This window comes from Vigna unguiculata, chromosome 10, assembly GCF_004118075.2.
Source record: "Vigna unguiculata cultivar IT97K-499-35 chromosome 10, ASM411807v1, whole genome shotgun sequence".
In the NCBI taxonomy this organism is placed as follows: domain Eukaryota; kingdom Viridiplantae; phylum Streptophyta; class Magnoliopsida; order Fabales; family Fabaceae; genus Vigna; species Vigna unguiculata.
In genome coordinates, this window is record NC_040288.1 from 24,287,102 (window position 1) to 24,305,684 (window position 18,583).

Here is an 18,583-nt window from a genome sequence, read left to right on the forward strand (position 1 = left end):
AATCAAAATACATGACAGACCTAAATGGATTAGACCTATGCGGGTAGACCTATGCGGATTGGCACCATTATTATTTTCTGCCATATGGTCAACATTTCATTTCACCTTTGAACCTATTGCACACAATAAAAAACGTTGGTGATGAAGATTTGAAAAGAAAAAGTAAGTTCGATCAATTAGATATTAAGTTTTATGCATCGCTTGATAGATGGAAACTTTATTAATATGAAACACGTGATTGAGAATGGACCAACCAACCATTTTTCAACACATACCTTTGTTAGGCGTAGTTAATAGTAGGATAGGGTTCTTAATCACGACAAATCACGTTATGGCCAAAATTCTTGTCATTGTTATGGTACAAATGTAACTTAGGATTCTCGTGGCTTCGGATTCTCGTGGCTTCTGTTTTTGGTCGTTAATAATAATTCTAGATGCAACCAATTATCACCACCAATGATCAATCATTTTTTCTTGTTTTTCGTTTTTCCCTTTGTTGCTTTTTTCATTTTGAAGGAAGCATTCAATAACACAATCATTTTTCTAAATTCATGGTTTCAGTGAAAGTAAACTTTTCTGTAATACAATTCTTACAAAACTACAAAATAGATTTAACTTCTGCGTCCGGTTAACCGGTATTCTAATATGTATGAAATTTTACAAAAATCATAGTTAACGGTAATATAAAATAAATTTTGACCTAATATAAAAATATCTACAAATGATATACAACTCTAATTAATAATTTATTTAATACACATATAAAAAAGTTAAAAAATAATTAAATAATAAAATAACTATATTTTAAAATTGTTAAAAATTAAAATATAATTAAACTAAAAAATTAATTTAAAGGAGTGATGAAAGATATTATGAAGAAAGGAAAAAAAATTTCACATGAAAGTGTAATATTTTCATCACAAAAGAATTTGTAAAAGATTATTAAATAATAAAATAAATATATTTTAATATTGCTAAAAATGAAATATAATTAAATGTAGAAAAAGAAAATTAATTTAAAGAAATGATAAAAAATATTATGACGAAAGGACAAAAATTTTACATAAAAGTATAATATTTTTATCACAGAAAAATTTGAAAAAGATTATAAATTTCAAAGAAATGTTTTCTTCTTCTTTTTTTTTGCAAAATTTAAATATTGTACCTTTCAAACTTCTTCCCAAAAATTATTCTAGTATCATAGAGATATTTTTTCTTGCATTTTAATAAAAATTTTAAAAATTTCAAAGTATTTATTTTGTGTCTCAGATATTATTTAAAAATTCTAAAAGACACATTTATCTTTATAAAATTTGTCATTTAAATTTATATTATTTTAATTAATATAGTTAATTATTTCAATATAAAAATGATAAAATTAAAAATTATTCATTATACCCATTTTAGTCTATGTCCTAAGGATATATATTAACATTCTCCTTTATTTTCTAATAAACGGTTGAAAACAAATTCAATGACCCAGCATATTTTCAATGCATAATAAATAATCATTTATAATAATATATCTTGCTTTTAAAATTAATCAATGAATAAACCAAACATCACGTGCCCAAGAATAAAAATGATGAGTAAATAATTGTTTGATAAATATTTTTATTAATATAATAAAATAAATAAATTATAATTTTTATAAAAGGGTTAAAAGTGCTTTAAATCTATTCATTAATTATAATATAAAAATTTTAATTTTATTAATTTTGTTTAAACTTTATAATTAAAATAATTAAACACATGCTCCATATATACTGAATGTTATGTGTTTATAAAAGAAAAAAAAGAATTAACATTAATACGTAAGGAATCATTAAAAGAAATTTTTTAATTAGTATTCAATTATAAAACAAAAGGAATTAATTACTATAATAACTAATTAATATATCAATTTACAAAATTAAAAATTAGTTAAAAAATTAAAATTATTTTTATAAAATTGTTTCTTTTTTCTTATTTGAAAAAAAAAAGAAAAATATCCTTTTTTTTGTTCTCAAAAAAATATTTATCCTTAAATGACTAACATATTTTCATTCAAACATATTTTATTTTTGGATTAAACTAATGAAAAGGTTTTGATCCATTATAGACCTTAGACACATGTTTTAAGTTCTTCGTACCTTCTTTAATTATCTAACTATTATAAACTAAAATTAATGAATAATTTAAATTGAATTACTTTTTTCTGATCATAAAATGAAGAAAAACGAATGTAAAATTTATTAAGAATAAAAAATGAACTTATACATAAGAATGAGTAAAATACAAATGTTATCAAATTAAAAAAACGTCTTCGTGAGTTATTTATTTTAAATAATGAAAGGTGATTTTGTTATATAAAGGTAAACAAAGAGCGATGATGTTAAAATTTGGTAATGGCAAGGATAATAAATTTTGAATTTAAACTGGACGATGAACTTTGATAATGTTCTGTAAGGTAAGTAACCTTCAACATGTTCTATAAGATCCGATCCGTTTAATTAACAATGGGACGTGTCAGATTGCAAAGGACCAACTTGTCTCTCACCATCCATTTTGTGAATTTTTTTCAAGATAAAGCAAAATAAAAAAAATAAAACTAAATAGCACTGTGATAAATTTACTGGTAAATTATGTTTTTAAATTAAATTTTATATTTTGTTTTTATATTTTATAAAAATATTGTTAAAATATTTTTTAAGAAAATAGTAATATAAGTAAAATGTTTTTATATAACAAACAAATTTTACAATAAATTATAATATAATTTTACATAAGTTTTATAAGACATAAATATATATATATATATATATATATATATATATATATATATATGTTAATTAATTGATAGATAAAATATAATTTTTACAAAATAGTTTTAAGATGAAAAATATATTTATTTCTAAATTTATTTACTGAAATACATCTAACTATTGGACAAACAGAAAAGCAACAGGAAAGTTTCATTCAACTGCAAATCATTAATAGATATGGTCCTTTCTCCCAAATAATGTATAAATAGCTTTTAAAGAATTATAAATCTATCAATATAGTAAGGATGCCAAAATGACAAACTAATTGGAAAAATGTTTCAAGTCTGTAATGTATAATTTTGAGATAGATAGTTTATTATTATTCTTCATCTAATGATGACGAAATACCTTAAAATATCTGACAGAACATGTTACTGATCCAACATACGAATCATTGACAAGATGCTTCATGAGTTATCTCCATGATGAACGGCACACACAAAAGCAAGGACACGCACTATAATTTTGGGACCATATGTTCTTAGATAACAATTTGGCTGCATCCAACCATTTTGTCACATTTTTCAACCCTCTCTTTCCCTCGTCAGTTTCAATAATACAGACAAGACCAAAACTACGTAATAAAATTGAACACCCTTCAGTTTCTGATGAACCTTTACCCTTAATTCCCTTGCACATGATAAACGAAACAAGAGAACAATATAGCAGAAGTTTCATCATGGCCTCTGAACCTTTACCTCTCTCACCTTCTATAGTACCAAGTAACGATGCTCAAAATGATGAATTACTCTTCTTGAGTGACCCCAAATTCGCACGCCATGGTGAGATCTTGTTCCTGGTTTTTGTTCTTCTTTTCAGCTTCTTTCTTTCTGTCATTGCTGTGTTCATGTTCATGAAGAGAGTTCGTAGTCACCTAAATCAGAATGAAGGGTTGAAATTGGATGTTTAGGCAGAGGATTCTTCTGGGGCAGATACTGCAATCAACACATGGCTAGAAGATGCAAGTTATGCACAACTCCACTTTTTTTTTGTGTATATCAAGTATTGAGGCAAAATATTTAGCATATATGGGATCGTTTGTATGGGATATCAGTGTTAATGGCAAATATTTTGTATAGGAATGCAAATGAAATATGAGGATATTTTGGAAGAAAAGAAAGTAATTTATTGGAAAATGATAGAATGACTACCCTTTTTTACTACTTTCTTACTCCCTTACATGAAAAATGGTTTTTAATTTTTTTTTTACTTTCAAAACAGCCACCGGCACGTGAGTAAATGAAGGTTACAGAAAGTTAACCTAACCTACTATTAGCTTTATCATTTTGCTGTCATAGTGAAAAAAGAAGTGGTGCCATTAACTTACCATTTTGTCGTCACCGTGAAAAAAAATCCTCGCAGAACCTTGCATACCATTCACATCGGTGCCAGAATACTTCATTCTTCTCCTCTGTGCCTGCGAAATTCACTATGCCAATCGTCTCATATGCACACATTTTTATTCACCTAATCCACAGCCACTGATAAAATCGTACTGTATATGATATTTCTGCACAAAATATCTGGTGACCACAAAATTAATAACTGGTGACCTTCCTTGAACTTTTTACACAATTTTTTCACCCCTGATATGTTGTTAGGAAGTCCACAACTACAACCTTCTTAGGGTCCTAGAATACATCGATGACATTTATAAAAGGTATATTTACTGGTTAAAGATTTTTTTGCAGAATAATTAGCTCACAAGTACTTGATCAAACACATCATAACAATGATTGTATTAACTGGTGACCCGTGATATATTACCTGGTGACCTGACCATAACTTTTTGGACAAAAATATCAATTAGGGTCTGGTGTTTGGGTACTCAATTTTTCCCCACTAACAATCACAACCATGACCCTGAAAGCATGTTTGCAAGGTATGTTGAACCTACTAGATATTGTTGCGAGATAATTAGTCCACAAAATCCACCACACATATAAATTAACTCTGGATAAATATCTAGTGACCACAGAGTTAATGATTGGTGACCTTCCTTGAACTTTTTGCACAACTTATTCACCCCTGCTATGTTGTAAGGATGTCCACAACTAAAACCTTCACATTGTTCTGGAATACCTCAATGAAATTTATAAAAGGTATATTTACTCCTAAAAGTGATTGGTGAAGAATAATTAGCCCACAAGTGCTTGATCACAAACATCATAACAGTGACTGCATTAACTGGTGACCCTGATATATTACCTAATGACATGGCCATAATGTTTTTGCACAAAAATATTAACTAGGGTCTAGTGTTTGGGTACTCAACTTGTTCCCCACTAACAGTGACAAATATGACCCTCAAAACATGTGTACAAGGTATGTTAAACCTAATAAATATTGTTGCGAGATAATTGGTCCACAAAATCCACCACACATATAAATTAAGTTTGGATGAAATATCTGGTGACCACGAAATTAATAATTGTTAACATTCCTATAAATTTTTGCACAACTTATTCACCCCTGACATCCTTACAACATGGCATGGGTGAATAAGTTGTGCAAAAAGTTCAAGGAAAGTCAATAATTATTAATTTCGTGGTAACCAGATATTTCATCCAGACTTAATTTATATGTGTGGTAGATTTTGTGGACCAATTGATATTTTTGTCCAAAACGTTATGGTCAGGTCACCAAGTAATATATCACGGGTCACCAGTTAATACAGTCATTGTTATGATGTGTTTGATCAAGTACTTGTGGGCTAATTATTCCTCACAAAAATCTTTAACCAGTAAATATACCTTTTATAAATGTCATCGATGTATTCTAGGATCCTAAGAAGGTTGTAGTTGTGGACTTCCTAACAACATATCAGGGGTGAAAAAATTGTGTAAAAAGTTCAAGGAAGGTCATCAGTTATTAATTCTGTGGTCACCAGATATTCTGTGCAGAAATATCATATACAGTACGATTTTATCAGTGACTGGATTAGGTGAATAAAAATGTGTGCATATGAGACGATTGGCACAGTGAATTTCGCAGGCACGTGGAGAAGAATGAAGTATTTTGGCACCGGTGTGAATGGTATGCAAGGTTCTGCGAGGATTTTCTTTCACGATGACGACAAAATGGTAAGTTAATGGCACCACTTCTTTTTTCACTGTGACAGCAAAATGATAAAGCTAATGGTATGTTAGGTTAACTTTCTGTAACCTTCATTCACTCACGTGCCAGTGGCTCTTTTGAAAGTAAAAAAAAAAATTAAAAAGTGGCTCTTTTGAAAGTAAAAAAAAAATTGAAAACAATTTTCCACGTAAGGGAGTAAGGAAGTAGTAAAAATGGGTAGTCATTCTATCATTTTCCTAATTTATTAGATGTTTTATCTGTACTTAGTTTAGTTTTAAAATAAAATTTGTTTTTATTTTTTAAGGAGACTTTAAGTCTATTTGAATCTTATAATACTAACTTCTAAGATAAGATTTGCGGCCGGTAAATATATTTTGTATCTAGTTGATATGAATTTTCAATATATCTATTACAATTTGAGATAAATATATTTGAAATAAGACTAGATATTAATAGGTAAACTTCAGGATTAAAAAACAAATTTTATTAGACTTTGACTTTGATATCATTTAAAAGGTTTAATTATGCCTTTGGTCCCCATTTTGGAGTCAAAATCTCAAAATGGTACCCAAATTTTTAAAAGTCTCAAAATGGTCCCCTTTTTTGTTGAAACGTCTCACGTTTGCCCTTTCCGTTAAGTCAAGGTTGACGTCGTTAGAGGGAGTGCCACGTGTCAGTTCCTCGATTTTTTGAATTTTTTATTATTTTTTATTATTATTTTATTTATTTTTTTTTTTTGAATTTTTTAAAAAAAATCAAAAAATTGCCACGTGTCAAGCTGTCATCGTGCCACGTGGCAGTGACAGTGACACGTGTCAGTATTACGCCACGTGTCATTTTGTTAGTCTCAATTTGGTCCCTTTATTTTAATTTGTCTCAATTTAGTCACAATTTTTTGTAAAAAGGAGCAGTTTTGTCCCCCTTCAAATTGAAACAAAATTTAATTTTATATAAATGTTATACAAATATTTTTATTAAATTTGATATTTTTATTCAAATTGATATTTTTATTATATATTTTTAACATAGCTAAGTTTAGTTAAAATTATGTTTCACATTCAACTTTACTTAAAATTGTTTTCAAATTTTAAATTTATATGTGTTTTATTGTAACATGAACTAGGTAATTTATGATTTTTTTTCTATTAACATTATTTTCTATTAACAACTTTTAAACAATTTTAAATAAAGTTCAATATAAAATATTAATTAAATGAACTTAATTTGGTTAAAAATATTTACTTGAAATATCAATTTTGATGGAAATATTTGTGTACATTTATACATAAATTAAATTTGATTTCAATTTGGAGAGGGACAAAATTGCTCAATTTTTACAAAAATTAGGACTAAATTGAGACAAATTAAAATAAAGGGACCAAATTGAGACTAACAAAATGACACGTGGCGTAATACTGACACGTGTCACTGTCACTGCCACGTGGCACGATGACAGCTTGACACGTGGCAATTTTTTGATTTTTTTAAAAAAATTCAAAAAAAAATTAAAAATAAAAAAAAAATTCAAAAAATCAAGGAACTGACACGTGACACTCCCTCTAACGGCGTCAACCTTGACTTAACGGGAAGGGTAAACGTGAGACGTTTCAACAAAACAAGGGACCATTTTGAGACTTTTAAAAATTTGGGTACCATTTTGAGATTTTGACTCCAAAATGGGGACCAAAGGCATAATTAAACCCATTTAAAAAGTAAATTTTATGTTTAATTCAATTTTACAAAATTGAATTATAGATTATTTTATATTTTTAAAATTCGTCTTATTTTTATTTGAAGTAAAATTTTGAAGATTTTATTTAATTCAAAACAATGCTAGTAAATAAATTTGTAAAAATTAAATAATTTTTTTCCTTACAAAATTGATCGCTATTATGATTGGTTCCTTTGATTAATAAAAAACACCAAAATATTAGCATAACCAAATTAACATATTTATTAAGTATTACGGGTAGTAAAAGTTATGGATTAAGCATTCTTTTTTTAACGAGTATCAGTATTTGAGGGTTAAAAACTTAAGAGATGAAGGTGGAGTTATACTATAGGAAATGAACATAGTGACGTTAGATTGAAGGATGCGAAAGCGAATATCGAACTTTGACATTGACAAGTATATAAGAAATCAAAAGTTCACATGAGTGGTAGAATTTAGAGATCAAAATATGCATTAATGAAAGTGTTTCAAGATTTTCTAAGAGCGAATTCATGTCGGATTTGTTAAGTTGTGTAAATTCTCAACCCTCGCTTGTCTTTTTTAATGTTCATTAGTTTTTAAGACATTTCTAAATTTGGGAATGTATAAATGTTAGTCCAATATTTATCTTTATACGTGGATAATTATACATTAAGAATATGAAAAATATGAGAATGAAACTTTTAATGTGATAATAGAAGGGGTAATTTTACTTTATAATGAGTAAAAAACAAAAATATCATAAAATAGTCTTTTTTTTTATAAATAAATTAAGTACACAAAATACACAAATTATTTGTTTAGTGTGATATCTTATTACCGAAAAACGAAAAAGATTACTAAAAGAATATTTTTTTACTTTGAAAGGTTATATTATAGTTCTTTTCGTCATGGTTGTGAATTCAGTTTTGTTTTCTAATTACCAAGAATACAAGAAAAAAAAAAAAAAAAATATATATATATATATATATATATATATATATATATATATATATATAAAAGATAGTTTTCCTTAAGGTCTTGAAATTTTGTATCAATTTTGTTTTTTGCTTTAGAGATCAATAATGGCAAACTCCTGGATCAATTGCTAATGGTCAGACAAAAAGGAATTGAGCCTTAACTAGAGTCATCAGGCCAAACTTTTATTCACATGGACCAACATTGATGTAAACATTTAATTTTTTTTTCTTTGTATTAAGTCATTACAAAAAAACTTTTAAATTGTGACAAATTTTAGTGTCCAATAATTATTAATAATTATAGTGGCAAATTTAGATACTAAATTAAAAATTATTAGATACTAAAATAGTCATTATTATAAATAAAAAATTATAATTGGTCACTAAATTGGTCTTTAAGATTAGCTACCATAGTTTTAACTACCAAAAGAAATTGATCACTAAAAATTAGCTACATAGTTTTTGACTAGCAAAATTAATTAATTTCTAAGTTTCTAATTAATTAGTGACCAAGTTAAGACCAATTATAGTTTTTTATTTATAATAGTGACTATTTTAGTAACACTACAAGAAAACTTCTAAATAGTGACTAATTTTAGTGACAAATAATTATTAGTAACTATAGTGACCAATTTAGATACCAATTTACAAAACTAAAAGTTATAAGTTACTAAAATAGACACTATTATGAATAAAAAATTATAATTGGTCACTAAAGTGGTCTTTAAAATTAGCTACCGTGGTTTTAGCTAAAGGAAATTGGTCACTAAAAATTAGCTACCTAGGTTTTGGCTACCAAAATGAGTTAGTTTCTAAATTAGTCTATAATTAATTAGTGACCAATTATAATATTTTTTTATAATAGTGACTATTTTAATAACCAATAATTTTTAATTTTGTAAATTGGTAACTATAGTGACTAACTATTTTTGGTTTCTCAAATTACTTTCTAATTGAGGACTTTCTTGTAGTGTAACCAATAATTTTTAATTTTATAAATTGGTATCTAAATTGGTCACTACAGTGACTAACTCTTTTTGGTTTCTAAAATTGGTTTCTAATTCAGGATTTTCTTAAAGTGAGCCTTTTAAGGAGCCTTTGAGCCAAGTAGTATATGTTTGGGTTTTGTAGTTTGGTCCTTATGTTTGTTTGTGATAGAGCAACCTACCCAAAGCTTTAACTGGGTTAAGGTTGTCCTAAAAGAAACTATAGGTCGGTTAATCCATGTTAGGTGTGTTCTTGCTCTTCTTCATTTAGCTCACCCAATAGGCATCAATCTTTATGGACCTAATAAGGGAATTTAAATTTGAATTTCCCCTCCTTTTTTTCTCAACCTCGGACCAAATTAGAGCCTGTAAGTAAATGTGTTCAACTCATGTAAAAGCACTTTGGAATTAGTAATGAAATGTTGCAAAGATTGCACCACTACTTGTTCCCGAGTCACTCTAGACTAGTTTCCTCTGTGGCTACTCTAGGTTTCCTTCCTTAAAAATTGGCCTCACCTTTCTTGAGAACTTCAACATCACCGAACCAAACTTCAACTCTCTTCCTTTACTCAAAAGCTTTCGCTCATCCACACACCTCACTCCATTATTTGAAGACGCTTAATCGTTGCCATCATTTGGCATCTAGAGCCATAGTTCTTTAAAAGCTAAGAGTCTATTCTCTTAATTTTTTCTTTGATTGTGTTGTTCATGATTTATTTTATATGATTTGATTAAGTTTCATTGATTGATTGGTCCACTCCTGTATTCTAATTGAGGTTCAAACTCATTTGCTTCATCTTGAACCATCTATGTGTCCTTTAGGATTCATAATGATCATACATATATGTTTCAAAAATTTCTTTAGTCTTCTTTCATTTTTTCGGTGTAATTGCTTTAGTTTTGAGTTTCTTTGTATTTTATGATCCATATGTTGTGTCTAGAGTCATGTTTAGTCCTTACACATCATAAACTCTTAAGTGTATCTATTGAATTTGTCTCTTTTTTGCAAGTAAAATATGCATATCATATGTGCTTTAAGTGTTTTTTCGTTGCAATTTTGAGTTCATACTTGCTAGTAGATCATTAGCAAGTTCTTAGAGCTAGGTTTAAATTGTGTCTTCATTGAGTTTGTAACATCTATTTTTGTTTCCTATATTGTTTCTATTCAGCTAAGATTACTCCTTTGTTCTCTTTTGCTAATTTCAATTGATATGATATGTTGAAGTGGTAGAGTAGTGGCTTGAACTAAATTGTATTTGACTAAAACGAAATAAGAAAAAGAGCCAAAAAAGTATACAAGTGTTTGATAAAAAGAATAAAGCAAAAGAAAGATAAAATTATGTGCATTTCAGCCATTACATTTACTTGGATTGCCTTGTTCTAGAATATCATACATTGGCTAACTTCATTTCTTGAATTCAAGCATCTATATCATACATTGGCCTCTTATTTTGGTTCTTCATCATGTCTAGACATCCTTTTCCCCATAATGATAGTGACTCAAGATCTTACCCAAAAAGTTTAAATCATATTACACAAGAGCTCAAGTCATTAAAGTTATGGAGAAAACAAGAAGCCTTAAGAAAAGAAAAATAAAAAAATTGAGAGAGAGGCATAACATGCTATTCTATAGGAGAAACTCAGGATTTTGAAACACAAGGATGAGAAAGTACAAAATAAAATAAAAAGTAGGACTCGTTCTAGCATAAGCTTGAAGGCCAAAGACACTCTTTATAAGGATAATAGCATGGGTAGTAATGACTATTATCAACTTCCTCCTCATAAAACTATAAGAGAACACACCCCTAGTCAAGCTAGGATAGATCTCCCTCACTTCTATGTAAAGGATGATGTTGAGGCATATCTTATTAGAAGATGACGGTGGAACACTTTTGTTTGCCACCAAGTAAGTGAGGAGAGAAAAGTTCCATTAGCAACCCTTAGCTATGTATTGGTGGACCTCATTGGAAAGAGAGAGATTAATAAACAATGGTCTTTAGTTAGATTTGTTTCTAATTTCTGTAAGACCCGAGAGATTTAAATAATTATTTAATAAATGCGGGTCGTAGAAGCCATTAAGGCATTAAATGCGAAAGGTTATGACGTGGAAAAGTACTAGCTCAAGTGGTTGAGAGTACTTGGTTGTGTGAGAGGAGTTGGGTTTAAGTCCTATGTATGCCATTAGTGTGTTATTAAATTTGGTATAATTTTTAATATATGTTAATCATGTTGCTAAATGTTATAATAACTTAAGCATATTAGTTAGCATGAAATATGAATTTGCATGATGGTTTGGCATTGATTTGGCATTGCATGGTTGTGGGTTCAAGCCTTGAAGAACCCAAATTAAACTTTATTTTTGCTATTTTTAGTTTTGGCTTGAAATTGAAGGATTAAAGGAAAACCTAGCAGACCTAGCAGCCAATGGTGGCTGGAAAGCAATCTATTAAGTGTGCTTGAATGACAATTAAACACCATCAATGGGACATTTTCGTTTTAGGACCTTAAACTACCATTAAAACATCATTAAAAAGCGAATTGAGAGAAAGGAGAAAGTTTTCTGCGGTGGTCATTGTGGAATAGGCCAAGGAGTGCGAAATTCAGTGGGAAATTGAGAGTGTGAGTGGATCTTTGAGGCTGAATTGAGAGAAGCCAAGGAAGATTATTTTGAAAGCAAAGGAAAAATGATTAAGCACAAAATCACTCAAGGGAAGCTTTAATCCAGGTTAGGGGAGTTTCATTATGTGTGTTGTATGCCATTCACATGTTTTCGTGCTGTCTTGGATGATTGGAATGTGTATTTTAGAGTTGCGCTGAAATCTGTCACGTTTCTGGAAATTTTCAGAAACCGCATGGCGACATTGAAGGCCCACCAGGCAACTCATGCCTACAGAAGCCAATTCTGGGTTTTCTCCTATGCACCGCCTAGCAATTAAGTGTTGTCCGCCAGGCGATATGAGCTGGCTTGCCCAATTCTCTTGGGTTTTTGGTATACAGCGATGTTGGGATGTTTGGAGTTGATTTATATGATTGGTATGCTGTGTGATTATCTGTAATTGCCTAATTGGAGCAAGATTGTATGAACTGTGTATGAATTTGGGATTTAGGGTTTATGTTGGGATCGGGGATGAATGACATAGATAATGTTATGAGATGTGCATTGGTTGCGTGTGATTGATGTTAATATGAATATGTTATGAACCCTGGATATGGTGTGCATGCGAAATTGTGTCAATTGAAGGTAAACTTTGAAATTGGATGGTTTGAGAGTTATAATGGGTGCGGGAGGAGTCTGGGCATAACCCAGTTTTTCACGCACCGCTTGGCGGCACTGAGGCTACCGCCAGGCGACCAATCAGTTCAGCAGAGAAGTTTTTTTTTGTGGGTGTTCGCTTTATGGGAGTGGTTGATTGGGGTACTTGTAGAACGTGTTGTGGTGTGCGATAAACTATGTTTTAGGGTGTATGTCATTTAGTGATAATTATGAAAATTATATGTGAGTTGGGTGGATTAGATATTTCATACATAATGATTACTGTAGTGATGACCTCATTACTTAAGTATTGGTGCAATCATAGTTTTAAACTTGGTGACCTGAATTATATGAAAATTAAACTGTATAGGTATAAGGCTCGGAGTATATTGTGGATATCTGGCAGGTTTAATGTAATAATTGAGGAAGAGTATGTGTGCATAATAAATTGACTTGGAATGATTTGAGCACGTATCAGTAGTTCTGATGGGGTACCATAAACTGTATTTTTGTTTTGTTACAAACGGTGGGTACCATATGAGCCATCTCTTGGTTTATTCAGTATTGAATAGAGTGAAGCATGAAAGGGCATAATAATACTTAATTTGGGCATGGGTTAATTGTACTTCTTGAGATTTGATTATGGTGTTATATTTTGAATTTTATGATTGATGTGTGAACGCTGCATGGTATATTTGGGGTCTCGTAAGACTTGAGAAAAGTGCCAAAAACTAGTAGCATTGTGCTACTAGTATGGCGCCTGACGGCGCAGGGCGAGCCGCTAGGCGATAGAGGTTCAAAACAGTGGTAGGGACCACTGTTTGCGCGAGGCGCCTAATAGCAGGGTTGGGTCCGCCAGGCGGTGACGGAGTAGTGTAGCTCCTATGTGGTGCTTAGCGCCTAGCGGTGGGTGAGTGGTCGTCGGGCGATCTAGGACCAGAAATTGCCTAGCGATGTCTAGGTGGCGCTAGGCGTTTTGGTTGTTGTGAAGTTGGTTGTTGTTATAATCAGTGTACTTGAAGGAATAAGTTCACTTACCTTTGTGTTTCGGCTTGATGTACTAAGTCCGATAGGGGTCTAGGATGTGCTTAGTGGTTTGACGTATGAGGGGCATGGAACTGGTTTGTTCCCGTTGGCTGCTAAGTGGCGAGGAGTCCTTAGTATGGTGATTACATGCGTCAGATGCACGATGGGCAAGGAATAGTTTTGTTCCCGTTGGCTGCTATTGGGCGAGAAGTCCATAGTATGGTAATTGCGTGCGTGTCAAGGTCCAAGCGAGGGAGGCTTGGATGTTTTACTACAAGCGAGGAGTCTGTGGGGCAGGACTATGAGCGGGATAGGCTCGTAGGGTCGGACCACGAAAGAGTTAGTTTCGTGGAAGCACGATACAGTCCCAGGACCTAGATTCATGCATATGACTCATGATGGACTATGAGATCAGGGATGGGTAATTTGAAATAATGGAATATTTACGTATGCTTTAATTCTTGGGATGGGTTTCATATTTATTTTAAATATATATGTGCATAGCTCACCCTATCTGTTTGTGTGTGGCGATGATTAGATAACTTGCTATCTGGAAACAGATGATTTGACAGATGAGCCAGGAGATGCATGAGTACAAAAAGCGGGACTATATGGGGATTTGAAGACTTTATTAATTGGATATTTTCTTATTTTCAAACAGTTTGTATTTAGTCATTTTATGGGTTGTAATAATTGTTATCCTTGGATTTCTTCTTTAAGGTATACGTTTTTATGGTTTTAATTTTCCCGCGTTTTGGGAACATGTGATTATAAATGAGGTTTTATTAATATTATTGTGTTTTATTTTATTTTATTTATTCATCTATATTTATTTAAAAGTAATATTCCTTAGGGATGTTACAACTTCTCTAGTCTTGTTTCACCTCTCAATGAGTTGGTGAAAATAATGTCACATTTTGTTGGAGAGAAACACATGCACATGCATTTCAACAACTCAAGGAAAAACTCACCAATTGTGTGTGAAATTCAAGGGACATTTTGATGAGATAACCTTGGAGATAACATTGTATTCTACAAAGTTAAATATTATCTTGAAGCCTTAAAACTTAACATAGAATTTGCATAAAATTTTTGCACCAAATTCTTCAACAAAACTAGCTTTGCATGAATTTTTCAAGATCTTCAACAAGTGGGTACTTTCAATTTTCAACGTGGTTGATGCAACAACCAATGTCCATCCAAAATTATTGCAGAAGGCAAGCTCCACAACAACTTCTATCACTTTGGAATCACCGCATCCATTCATCACCACTTCACTTCATGTCTTGGGTGGTCTTCCACATGGAAGACCAATTCCTCTTAGTTCATACTCTTGTAATTTCATAGTTGATTCAGATGTTACATGCAATAAAGGTATTATTCTTTTAATTTCTATCAAATTAGATTCTATTTTAATATATTATTTTTTAATTTTGTTTTTTTATTGTAGGATTGCTTTAGAATGATGTTTGTAATTCAATCTTATATCTTTAATTACAATTCTTATTAGATTTCATATAATCTTTTGTTTAAGTGGAAGGTAAGGATTTAACTATTGCTCATGTGAAGTTTACGTTTAGGGTTTAGGGTTTAATATATGATGAAAATAAAAAAGTGTAAATGAATTTTTATTCATATATGATATTTATTCTTTTTTTTTATTCAATGGAATTAGTTGTAGTTTTAGATTTTTTTTTATCAATTTTCATTTATCTATAATTTTTTTTGAGTTTAAGGTAATATTTGACCAAAAATATTTGAAATTTACCCCTCCCTGCAAAGAGAAACAAAACCAAAACCTCTTTTTTTCTAAAAGGAAATTAAATATATCTTAACTTCTTTTAAAAGAAAAAGGAAAACAAGTCAAGTATAGAAAGGGTTTTGTATTGATTAAGAATGATATTTTTCTTCAATTATGCTATTGATGTGAAACCTAACTATATTATGAGTGAACACCTAATAAATCCTAAAATGAAAAGTATTTTTAACAATAATAAGACATTGTTTATTTGATAATCCATAGTTTTTATTTTAACTATTGTTTAATTTTCCTTGTATTAAATTAGTTATTAGAGATGACAAATAAATTTATCCTTTGTCGAGCATCGATAGAGTGGTAGACGGTGTTATCGGGCACAATATTCTAAGCTTATTGGACGCTTATTCAAGATATAACCAGATCTTCAGAGTGGAAGACAACAGACTAAAGACCGCCTGCATCATAGAGGATGTGAATTATCACAACGAGATCATGCCTTTCGGCCTCAAGATTGTAGGAGCGACATATCAAAGGTTGATAGACAAGGTGTTCAACCACCTAATAAGAAAGAACATAGAAGTAGATATGGACAACATGGTTGTCAAATTACCCACTCAAGCCTAACATTCACAAGACCTATCTGAAGTCTTTACATCTTTTTGATCTTACAACCTATGGCGAAACCCCGAGAAGTGTGTGTTCAAGGTTGTTTATGGTTTTTAATTCCAAGTAACGTCTTGAAAGGGGTGTTACAACACATTAAAGTGCATATTGTTTTGCTTATTTATTTTCAATGAGTCTTGCTTATCTTGAAAAACCTTAGTGATCCATGTTAATCATGTGGTAGTAATTAGAGACAAGGTGCAAAGTTTGGAAAGAACTTGTAGTGCTATGAATGAGGGTAGTTCACTAAATTGTGGGGTTCATATGTTAGTAAATATAGACAAATTGAGTTAGTGAATTTGCATAATCTCAAAATTGTGAAAATTTGCTTTGTATGATCTTTGAAAAAGAGTTGAATAGATTCATCATTGAATCTAATTTCCAAGAATTAAAACTAAGGAAACAATTGGATTTAGTCCTTAGGCTAACCTTTTAATGCAAACATATTTTGAATCTTTTTGAATTTCCTTTTGCTTGAGGATAAACAAGGTTTAAATTTAGGTGTGTTGATAAATGTCTAATAGGAGATAATTTTAAGATGAATTTGACACTTATCTTGCTTTGATTTTAATGAATTTCTATATAAATAACCCCAATTTACCTTGTTTATAGAATCCATTATCAACAAAGAGTCAAAGTGGAAAATTAAAGAAAATGGATGAATTTTAAGCAATTATGGGCAAAACAAACATTGGTGCAGTTGAGCGACAAACTTGAGGCTTGAGCCATACAAGCAAACTCATTGTAGAAAGAAAACTAAAGCACTAAACATAAGGCTAAGCCATGAAGACTCCTTATTTAGGAAGCTATCTCATGAGTTGCAACACCAAATCATGAGGCTTGAGCCATAATGAAACTGACCTAGGGACGAAACCTCAACAGTTGGAGCCACAAGTGTTGTAAGACCCGCGAAATTTAATTAAATAAATAAATAATTAATTAATAAATGTGGTTAGTGGATGCCTTTATGGCATTAAATGTTAATTTGTGTGACATGGAATAGTACTTGCTCAAGTGGTTAAGAGTACTTGATCATGTTGAGAGGACTTGTGTTTAAGTATTGTGTGCCAATTATGTGTTATTTAATTGATTTTTATTTTAATAACTTGATCATGATGAGTGATAATATAATCCTAGAATTTTAGGAATTATTATGAAACATGAATTGGTTGAATGGTTGTTCATTAATTTAACATTTGTATGGTTGTGTGTTCGAACCTAAGCCTATGCAAAATAACTTTCTTTTTGCCAAAATTTCTTTCGGCATAAATGTGAAAGGCCAGAAACCCTAGCTGTTGAAGGGGCCAAGAGGGGCTAGAAAAATAGCCACTAATGAACCTTGAATGACAATTAAATTCAGGTTAATGCAAATTTTCGTTTTCCCTTCCATCATTGCTAATTAAGGCAAAATTAAGATAGAATTAAGGGTGAGAGAGGGTGATGCAAATTTTCGTTTTCCCTTCCATCATTGCTAATTAAGGCAAAATTAAGATAGAATTAAGGGTGAGAGAGGGTGTTTTGGAGTCTGTCATTTGTGAGCATTGAGAAGGGAAGAATTATGAGCGTGTGGGCTGAACTGGGAGGCTAATTGCACTGGATTGGGGTTAATCTAAGGGGAGTCACGTTGCTAACGTCAAAAAGGGAACTCTAGCATTGTCTTTTGAGCAAGGATATCCAAGTTACGGGTGCTAAACTTGTAATACTATTGTGCTTAGTTTAATTGTATGTTGTATGAAATGAGTGTGCATTATATCTCTTTGCAAAAAATCTCAATTTTCTGGCGACGCATACAGTTTTGCATATTTTCTGGGTTTTTGCTAGAAACTGCCTGGCAGCATGAACGGCCCGCCAGGCGACACAACCTGTTCAACCCAAATTTTTGGGCTTTTGGATGAACTGTCTGGTAGTGATGAACAACCGCCAGGCGACGTGGGCATTTTTGGCTCGATTTTTGGGTTTTCGTGATCTGGTCTAGTTTTTATTGGGGAAACATGAACTTTATATTGTGGTTGGCTATTAAATGTCGTTAATTGTTGAAATATATTGTGATATGAGTTTAATTGGAAGGGATTAGATGAAAAATATTTAGGGTTAGGAAATTTGGGGTTTTAATGATCTGAGATTAACAGTTAGATTAATCAAAATGAAATGTTACTGAAATGGTTGGGGTCGAGAACTTGTACCAATATAAGGGTGATTTGTGACAGGGTTGAGAGAACAAGTAAAGAAATGAAGTTTGGAGATTTTTGGAATTTCGCGGGTGCAGGAAATTCTAGTTAGTATCCGTAATCCTATGCACTGCCTGGCGGTCCGTTGTTTACTGCCAGGCACCAGAATAGTGAAA